Raw genomic sequence first — 11133 nt, forward strand, 5'->3', positions numbered from 1 at the left:
TTAGAGAACACATATATAACTATAAAACAAAGTATTGGTAGAAATATGGACATTAAAGATGCTTATATCAGTACTTGGTAGGAAGTGAACAACAGAGGAAGCTGCTGCACTGTTGGCTTTTGAAGATTAAGTCAAGTAAATTAGGTGGCCTCTGGAAGGGATAGAAGAGATTCCCCACAGAATCTTCCAGAAGGAATGCAACTGTGCAGACACATTTTAGAGATCTTGTCCCCAGAAGTATACTATAATAAATATATGTTTTTAAGATGCTAATTTTATAGTGATTTGTTACAGCAGAAAATAGAAAATGGAGTTTTGGAGAGTACCTTCAAATCTATGTGATGTGATTTCTAAGGAATTTGTTTCTTGATTTGCCACCTGAATTCTATCTAGAGCAAATTGATCTGGCCAATTAAATAAAGCACTCTTTAATTACTATGGAGGGAGCTTTTGTTAAAGATCAGATTCTGAGCTAGTGGGTCTGGAGTTTGGCTTGTAATTCTGCATTTCCAAAATTAATGTCAATACTGATGCTCCACTGATTATGCTTTAAGAAGAAAGTCTCTAAAATAAATCAGTAATTACAATTTACTTTACAGCTCACATTGTAATTTTAATTATATTGTAATTTAATTATTCCTATACCACTAAAGAGAGTCATTTAAAGTGATAGAGGTTGAAATTAAGGATTTTCCTTTATGCAAGCAGAATGGGAAAATTTTGTCCTTATTTTTTTAATTTGAATCTTCTTCACATAATTTTTTCCACAAATCTTGAAGTGAAGCCATTCATTTTTGTTGACTATCCTGTAGAAAATTATATATTAGAATTGTAGCCAGTTGGTATTAGCTATCAGTACTAATGAAATGAAATATTCCCACAAATGGTTATTTTGTATCAAAATAGCAGGAGATTTAGAAAGTTAGATCAACATATGAGAACAAAATCAGTGGTATGCCAACAATTTAAATAATTTTATTTTTTATTAACAGAATTAACTGTACAAATAAATTGAATTCACTGTGATATTTCCACTCATGGATGCATCAAGCATTGATAATATCCACCCACATTTCTTCTAACATTGCCCTATTACACTGCAACCTGTCCATTTCCTACTAATATTTCTTTTACTTACTTTCAGTTTGACCCCCTTATTCCTGTTTGTTTCCACATGTGTGAGAGAAAGAGATCATGCAAATTCTTTTATGTGTATGTCTGTATTATTTAAGATGATTCCAACCAGTTCCACTCAATTTGCTACAAATGACAAGATTTCATACTTCTTTATGACTGAATAATACCCCATTTTACATATATGTAATATTTTCTTTTTTATTAGAGCATTATAGTTATACATTATAGCTGGGTTCATTTTTACAAAATCATATGTGCATTGAATTTGAATTTAATCCCTGTTCCTTCTCACTTTCCCTATTTTCCTCTCTCTCTCTCGCATTCTGTTTTGTCTACTAATCTTTTTTTCAGTCATTTATTCATTCATTTTTGATCGCTATTTTCTACATATAAAGGTGATGTCTCCTGTGGTATATTTATATATGCATATAATATGCTTTTATTAAATTCATTCCACATTTCCTCCCCTTTCCTATTCCTCCTCCCTCCTTTTCAATTTCCTTTTTCTACCCCACTGAACTTCCCTGGATCTCTATGATATCCAATCTCCCACCTTCATTCCCTTATTTTGCTGTGCCTTCCACATATTAGACAAAATATTACACCCACATTTTCTGAGTCTGGCTTATTTAACTCAGTATAATTTTCTCCATTTCCATCCATTTACCAACAAATGCCATTATTTCACTTTTCTTTATGGCTGAGTAAATTTCCATTGTGTATATACGTCACATTTTATTAATATACTCATATTATTTTTGGTAATGGGGAATCAGGGGTATTCAATCCCTGAGCCACCTCCCCAGCCTTATTTTGTATTTTGTTTATCACCTTGCTTTTGCTGAGGCTGGCTTTGAACTTGTGATCCTCCTGTCTCAGCCTCCTGAGCTGCTGGGATTATAGATGTGGGCCACTGCACCCCACTCTACTCTTCTATTGATGGGCATCTGGGCTCATTCAATAATTTTGCTATTGTGAACTGTATTGATACACACTTTGAAGTGGCTCTGTCACTATATATGCTTATTTTAGGTTGTTTTTGTTTGTTTGTTTTTTGGTTAAATACCAAGGAGTAGGATAGCTGGGTCATATGGTGGTTCCATTACTAGATTTTGAGGAATTTTCATACTGCTTTCCAGATTGGTTGCACCTAATTTACATTGCCACCAATAACGTGGGCTCCTTTTCCCCATATCCTCCCCAATATTTATTATTTGTGTTCTTGATAATTGCCATTTTGACTGGAATGAAATGAAATACTTGTGTAGTTTTGATTTTCATCTCCCAATTGCTAGATATGTTGAACTTTTTTTCATATATTTGTTGGCCATTTGTTTTTCTTCTTTTGATAAATATCTTTTTATTTTCTGATCCATTTATTGTTAAGGTATTTATGGTTTTTTTTGGTGATAAGTTTTTTGAGTTATATATGTATTCAGGGTATTAGTCCCCTGTCAGAGGAGTACCTGGCAAAGGTTTTCTCTCATTCTATAGACTTGTTCTTCATGCTCTAAATGGTTTTCTTGGCTGTGCAGAAGTTTTTAAATTTGATAGTGTCCCATTTATTGATTCTTGGTTTTATTTCCTGAAGTTTAGGGGTCTTGTTGAGGAAGTTGGTGCCTGTACCTATATGATGTAGTATTGATCTTATGCCTTCTTCTAGCATTTGAAAAGTTTTCTGGTCTAATACCTATGTCTTTGATCCATTTTGATTTGACTTTTTGAGTTAAAATTTTCTACACCTGGATAACATATTTTCCAAGATCCATTTGTTAAAAAGGCTACCTTTTCTCTAACATTTATTTTTGGCACCTTTGTCAAGTATCAAATGACTGTAAGAATGTGGGTTTGTCTTTGTAATTACTTTTTAATATTTATTTTTTAGTTATAGGTGGACATAATGTCTTTATTTTACTTTATATTGTGCTGAGGATCGGAGCCAGTGCCCCACACATGCCAGATGAGTACTTTTCCTCTAAGCCACAACCCCAGCCCATGTCTCTATAATTTCTATTAGTTTGCTTTGGTCTTTATGTGTAACTTGATGCCAATACCATGCTCTTTTTGTTACTACAGTTTTATAGTATAGTTTTAAATTTAGTGTTTTGATGCCTCATGAATCAATCTCCTTGCTCAGGAATGTTTAGACTATTCTGGATCTCACAATTTTCCACATGAATTTAAGGAATATTTTTATATCCAGTTCTTTGAAAAATGTATTTGATATTGTGATATAGATTGCATTTAATCTGATTATTTGTTTTTGTAGCATGGCCATTTTGACAATACTGATTCTCCCTTTACAAGAATATGGGAGGTTTTCCCATCTTCTTTGGTCTTCTTTAGTTTCTTTCTTCAATGTTCTGTAATTTTCATTATGGAGTTATTTCACCTCTTTGGCTAGATTAATTCCTGTATTTTATTTTTTGAGGTTATTATAAATGGAATTGTTTTCCTGATTTCTTCCTTTGCTCAATGACTGTTGGAGTATAGGAAAAGTATTGATTTATGGGTATTGATCTTGTATCCTGATACTTTGCTAAATTCTTTTATAAAAGAAAACTTCTACTGGATTTTTTTTTTTGGTCTTCTAGATATAAGATTATACCATCAACAGAGATAGCTGGATAAGTTTGAATTTTCAGACATACACACAAACTTATCCAGAGATAGCTGGATAAGTTTGAATTTTCTCCTATTTGTATCCCTTTAATTTTCTTCTTTACCTGATTGTTCTGGCTAGAGTTTTGAGAATATATTGAATTGGAATGGTAAGAGTAGACATCTTTGTCTTATTCATGGTTTTGCAGGAAATGTTTTGATTTTTTTCTCCATCAATATGATGTTGGTTTAGGGATAGTCTTTTATAGTCCTCAAAATGTTGAGATAAGTTCCTTCTATCCCTAGGTTCTCTAGTGTTTTATATATGAATGGAAGCTGGATTTCAAGCAAAGGTTTTTTAGTATCTATTGAGATGATCAGATGATTCTTGTTCTTTTTTTCTATTTAAGTGATGAATCACATTTATTGACTTTCATATGTGTAACAAACCTATATATTGAAATTATTCATGCTGTATAAACTATTCTACAAGGTTACTTCTTTGAAAAATTTACTGTATATTAAGCCACCAGAATTCTGGTTTCAGTTTGGCACTTGCTTATCTAGTCAAGATCAAATGTGCAAGTAAATCTTGTGGGGAAAAAACCTTATATTAGTTGCTATGAAGAGATATCAAAGAAAAATATTTCATCCTTCACTTTTAGTAGCTTAAAGTCCCCCAAAATATGAAAGTGACTTAAAAGGATACACCAAGTGGCAAGTAAATAAATGCTAAGGAAAATAAAATTGGGAGTTCCCCTGTAACAATAATACCCCCCAAAACGGCATGATCAGAGTGCACTTGAGTTAAGAAAAGTTCTTTTCTTTTTAAAAGTAAGTGCCTACCATATCTTAGGGACTGTATAAGGCACACATCTGTATTATATCACTTAACTCTCACAAGAATCATGCGATGTTAGCATTATTAGTGTTTCCTTAATAATGAGGAAACTGAAGCATAAATAATTAACTGGCCCAAGGTTATACAAGTGGAAAGTGGCAGAACAGGTACTAGAACTCAGGCCACTCTCAGTTCAAAGTTTGTTTTTAACCATATTTACTTGTAAAGTGTACATACTAATGGAAACCAAAGTAAACAAATCCCAATTAGATACATTACATACTGAAAAAAATCACTATTATTTTAGATTAATATAACCAGATGATTTGGGAGTTAAGTTACAGATAAGGAACCTAATGATAAGAGAAGGAAATTACAAACTCAAAATCACAGTACTACTAAATGTCATAATTGTAACTAGAAAACAAGTTTTCTGATTTCTTGTAACTATTTTCTCCCAGTTTGTCCCATTTTATCAAGAAAGACTTTGTACAATATAAATTTCCTATACTGATTTTATGTAGTCTTAGCTCAATTACGCCAATCACATATAAATAATGCATATGATTTAGCATATTACACCACTACCCTGATTTACTCTTATATGTAATTTCTTTTGGGGACTGAAAGCATGGAATATAAGAAACACACCATTCAAAGTTATGTTTAGTACAGTAAGAAGACACCAAATCAACAATACATGTTTGTTTTCTGATCCCCATGAATATTAGTCTATTTTGCATTTTGTTATTCCAGTAGAATCAATGACTGACTCATGTGCAAAGTTGGTTATGACCATTTATGAATGATATAAAAAATGATCTATGCACTAACAAATTATAATGAAATTGATGCTGATCCAGACAAAAGTTGCTGAATTATAAAGAGAATATACATGATGGCTTTTGTTCCTTTTAGCTAAATATTAGAAGAGATAATTCCCTTAATTCTCTCAGTATCATCTACTTCTGGCAATCTCATTTTTTGAGTATACAAGATATGGTGGTATACATGTTGAAAGGGTTGTAATTACAAAGGTAGTTCTTTTGGTGTATGCATTAATTTACTCTGTAAAATGGTTTCTAAATTAAAAGTGACATTAAAATAGAATGTTTTTAAAATTTGGCCAAAAATGTTAAACTGTATTGATCAATAAAGATTATAAGTATTAATTGTCTACCTAGGTAGAAAATTGTTATAGGTAATGGAAATGTAGACAAGAACAAGATAGGTAATGTTCCTTCCATTATAGAACCAATAGACCCTAGTTTTATGGTCAGGGAGAGGACAATAGGAAGGGAGGCAGTCAGTGACAAGTGGTCTGCAAAGAACAAATTACAAATAAACATGATCATTTTTTTTCATAATATTGAGGACAAAAATACAGGAAGATGTAATAAATTTATTTGGAGTTAGGAGAGAATATTTGATTGTGTAGTAAAAAGCAGCCTTGCTGAGGATAGACCTCAGATCTAAGCCCTAAATATTACAAAGTTCTAGTGAAAAGTTTGCAAAGACCTAAATTAGGATAAAAAGTTTGCTGTGTTTGAGTCCAATGTGACTGTATCAAAATAAATTAGCATAATAGGCATCAGGGAATTGTAGTTGGCATGGTATAATGGAGACAGGTCATGTATGATTCCTATGTCAGAATATATTAATTATATTGATATATAAATATATAAGTTATATATAAATATTATCAGTTATGATTATATTTATTATATAGTTAAATTCACTCACAACTCATTACTTTGGCTCCTGCTAGTACACAAATTTTCAGCAAATGCATGACAAATGCACAACTTTTTTCTCATTTTTCTAAAGGACCTTGGCAAATAGCATCTGTCAATTAAAATCAACAGGAAAGATATTTGTAAAGGCAATTTTTTCCTTTTAAAAAATTCTTGATTTTTATTAATGTATTTAAGTTAAACATAATATTTGGATTCATTTTGATATAATCATCCTATGTAGTTATTAACTGGTGGATTTTTGTCTGCCTTTATCATCTTCACCATTCTTTTCTGAATGCATTTAGTCCTCTTCAATGTTCTTTCAAATCATGATGCTAAGATATGAGTACCTTACCTAAGGGTGAATTAATCATTGCAAAAGACAGAGGTCATCATTGTGCTATATTCTCACATAAGCATAGCATAATTTGGTAGATTTAATTCTTCCTGTCTCCCCTTCCCCTGCTTCAATCCCCTTCTACTCTATTGGTCTCCCTTATATTTGGTTATGTGTATGTATGAATATTGCATAATGATTTCCACTATTATATATAATTATAATAAACAAATAAAATTTTTAAAAGAAACGACTAGAAAACATGAAAAGTAAAAAAATAAAGGAGAGAACACATTTTATGCCCAGTATCCTATGTCTTACATATTTGTTTTTGGGAGGAGGGCATACCAGGAATTGAACTCAGGGACACTTGATCACTGAGCCATATCCCCAGCCTTATTTTTGTATTTTATTTAGAGACAGGGTCTCACTGAGTTGCTTAGCACCTTGCTTTTGCTGAGGCTGGCTTTGAACTCTTGATTCTTCTGCCTCAGCTTTCAGAGCTGCTGGGATTACAGGTGTGTGCTGCCATGCCCAGCTTGTCTTGAATATCTTTAGAAAATTGCTCTACCAAAACCCAATTTCCAAACCCTAAATTTCAATAGTATCAAGTGTAAAATTTAATGGCCTTCAGTGTATTCACAGTTGTGCAACCCCCATCACTATTCCATTTTAGAACACTTTTATCACTTCTCAAGACATGTCACACCCATTAGTAATTACTCTTCTTTTCCTGCTAACACTCAAGCTTCACACAAACATTAGCCAAATTTCTGTTTTGTTTTTTTTTTCAGATTTGTCTATTGTGGCCAATTTATATGAATGATATGCACAATATGTGGCACTTTGCAACTAGTTTCTATTTTATTTAGTGTGATGTTTTCATGTTTTTCCATATTGTAGTATGTATCTATACTTAATTTTTGATTATAAAATAATATCTCATTGTAAGTAAATACTACATTTTATGGATCCATTTTTAAATAATGAATATTAGGCTTATTTCCTTTTTTTCTATTATCAACAATGCTTTTATATTGAATTATGTAAAATATGTTTTGAATTTTTGAGATATATTCCTAGGAGTGGAATTGTTTCATCATATGATTACATTTTGAGGAACTGCCAACTTTTTACAAGTCTCTATATTTATTTTCATATTTCACTTGGCTGTTAATTTGAGTATTTTTTTTAAATTTAGAAATGTAATTACACCAATTGCATTAAGATATTTGGAAATTTCATAATTCTTTCTATGGATTTTTGTTCGCATACTTTTATTTGCTGCTGTATAATGATTACATGTAGAACATATGTGTTATTGTTAGTAGTTTCTAGAGTGCTATATATTAAATTTTGTTTAAAAATCATTTGTGCATTTGAAACTTTTCAGAGTTATTTTAGAGCTTTTAAAATGTTCTAATGAATGATTTTACAGCACTGTTTACTTGTCCATTGTGAATGTTTTGACAGGAACCAGAAGAAAGGCAGGTCTTGAGAATTTTCCAATGTGATTCTAAAGCCAAAGTGACGGAAATCCCATTTCAAAGACTGTTTTCCTGAAGCTTCCTAAACAAATTATAGTCTCAGAGGTGAGTCTCCTTCTGATTAGTTGAATGTAAGCAATTAGTCTTGGAGATAGGATTGCTGACATTCTTTCCTCCCAGCCACTTCCCAAGAATAGCAAACTTTAACAAGGAAGAAGCATGGCCCCTGTCAAGGTTCTTTGTGCAGACAATGCTCATTGCTACATCTCAGCTGATGTTCTTCATCTTTCTAAGTATTTACTATGACCCTCCTTCTTACTGATCCTAATCTGAATCACTAAATTTCAGCATAGTGATACTTTTCCAACACCATTTTCTTTTTGATATTTCTATCTTAAGGAGTTTTACAATACATATTTTGAACTATATTATCTTGTGTTTGAATTTATGTCCTCTATAGTTCACTTTAAAACCACTAGCCCTTTAAAAACAAGGACCATCTGTGTGTGCTCCCCCTTTTGCATTCCCTAGAGTGCCTACAATATATCTATTAGAAGCTTAGTAAATATACATTGTCTGATTGATGTGTCTTCACTGTTTTTACAATAGTTCTAGCTAGAAAGACATTTAAAATCTATTCCCTGCTTTTGAGCAACCCTACCCTATGTGATAAGATACCTTATGTGTTACAAAAAAAAAAGAACAAAAATCAAAAACAAAACTTCTGGAATTAGAAGAATGGATTCTAGTTCCAGAACTATCAGTATAGCAGAATGAGTACACATAGTAATTTGGATATAAATAAAGCTCAATTTGAACCCCAATTTCATACTTATTATTTATTTCAGGACTACCAGTCTTCTCTATGGGATCAGTTTACTTTTTCTAAACTAAAAACCATAATAATATCTGGCCACTGTATCTTATGGAGTCATTTTGGGAATTAATACTATTTATGGAAAAATATTTTTGAAAATTATACAGGGTGATGGAGAGTCTTTTAATTTAAAATAAATCACTTGCTAAAGACAATTAAAATGTTAAAAAAAAACTAAAAAAAGATAAATTAAATAATATAAGAGTTCTTGCTTTCCACAATGCATCATGATCCCCACTATGTGGAATCATAAAGGTGACATGATGAAGCCATGCAAAGCAATCTTAATAATCAATGTGGAAAATTAAATATGATTGTTTTGTGATTTTAAATACTTGTTTAAAAAAGATTAAAATATTTTATTGTTGAGAAGAAGTGAATAGGAAAATGAAAAAAATTGAATTTAGGGCATTATAAATATTATAGGGCATTATAAAAATTTTAGGGCATTATAAAAATTTAGGGCATTATAAATATTGAGAAATTAAAACATTTTATTTCTTTGTAAAAAAGTAGTAAGAATATTCTAAAGAGTGTTCTTCTAGTCATATGACTTATAATTTGGAGTGCACATATCTTCTATGTCTTGGCAAATTGTCAATACCCATTTAGAGGTTTGAATCAGCTTCTACCATTTTATACTTTTTGCTTTCATTGTCATGAATTATCACCAAGAGTTCCATTAATGTGAATATTTTTGCCAGCATCACTTTCCCTGGGGCATCTTCATTCTTTTTATCACAATGCTTTCTTCATTTATGTTAATTAAAGATCCTCTGAATCTGTAGTCTCTTTAATATTTTCATAATTAGCTCTTCTCTAACCCCATTTACAACTGATTTGCATTTTACTTCCAGAATTGTCACTTTTTATTCCTTTGCTCCTCTTTAGACTTTGTGGATATTTTTTCAATTTCCTATTGTAGCATGTTACATAAGTTTATGACCAACAGACAAGGAGGTGGAATAACTGCCTGCATTTTGGACTGCACATCAAAATACATGCAAAGAGACCATCTGCTGACAGGCTTCAAAAATAGTGATGTAACTGATCATTGATCATGAAGCAAATCTCTTTCATATTATGCAATGATCTGTGGACTGAAGTGCTGGAAGTAAAGTTTGTAATTAAAGCAAGCAATTAATCATATTTTAAATACTATTGTAAATAAATTTAGTTCTTGTGCTAAGTAACTTTTATAAATGAAACTCATATATATTGGAACCACATAAGAGAGTAATATCTTCATTTTAAACATCATATTCTTAAATGCATTGATAACAAGATAGTCAGGAATGTCTTAACCAAGATCTGTGAGAAGAAGAATTCAGAAATCAGCTTAGCTTTCAGATTGCCTTATGTTAATCCTGATGAAGTTCCTGAAAGGTTGACCAAAAACCAAATGGATTGTTATCCATTTCAATTACCCTTAATGATTATGTTGGCTTCCAGAATCCCTTTTCAAAATGTCACACTGTACATCATAAATATGTACAAAGACATGCCAATCAAAACTAAAACAATATAATTTTAAAAATATGTACACTTAGAGAAATCATACCACAAACCATTTAAAACTATTAATAGTTTTATTTAAATTATCAAATTATTTTATAACACAATAACCTTGCATTAAAAACATCTCAATAATATGACATCAATGCTTATATTTATATAAGGTAAGCACAAAATCTGAGGGACAGTGGGAAGTATCAAAAGAGGAGAAAGTAGAGTGGTACTTAATTTTCACAATTTTTGAGGTTCTTATGGAGGATACTTCTTTTTAATTTACCTTCTTCCAGATCAGGAAAAGGCCTATGGGCAGTTGACAAATTTTGATCACTCACTACAAGAGCAACAGTTAGTTTAGTGAGAATATATGTGGGTACCTCCCTCTATTTATTCCAAAAAATAATTGTTGAGTGCTTAGTACATATTAGACATTGTATAGTACATATTAGACATCAAGTATAAAGTGATAAATATGCTAGACAGACATCACAGACTTTATATCATAGTTGAATAAAGATAAACAAACAGATATTTCAGTGCAAATTAAATTAGGTGATAAGGTAGGAAATAACTGGGTAGCTAATTTACAGGTAGTAGGAAATTAT

The sequence above is a fragment of the Marmota flaviventris genome, chromosome X (genome assembly GCF_047511675.1).
Source record: "Marmota flaviventris isolate mMarFla1 chromosome X, mMarFla1.hap1, whole genome shotgun sequence".
NCBI lineage: Eukaryota > Metazoa > Chordata > Mammalia > Rodentia > Sciuridae > Marmota > Marmota flaviventris.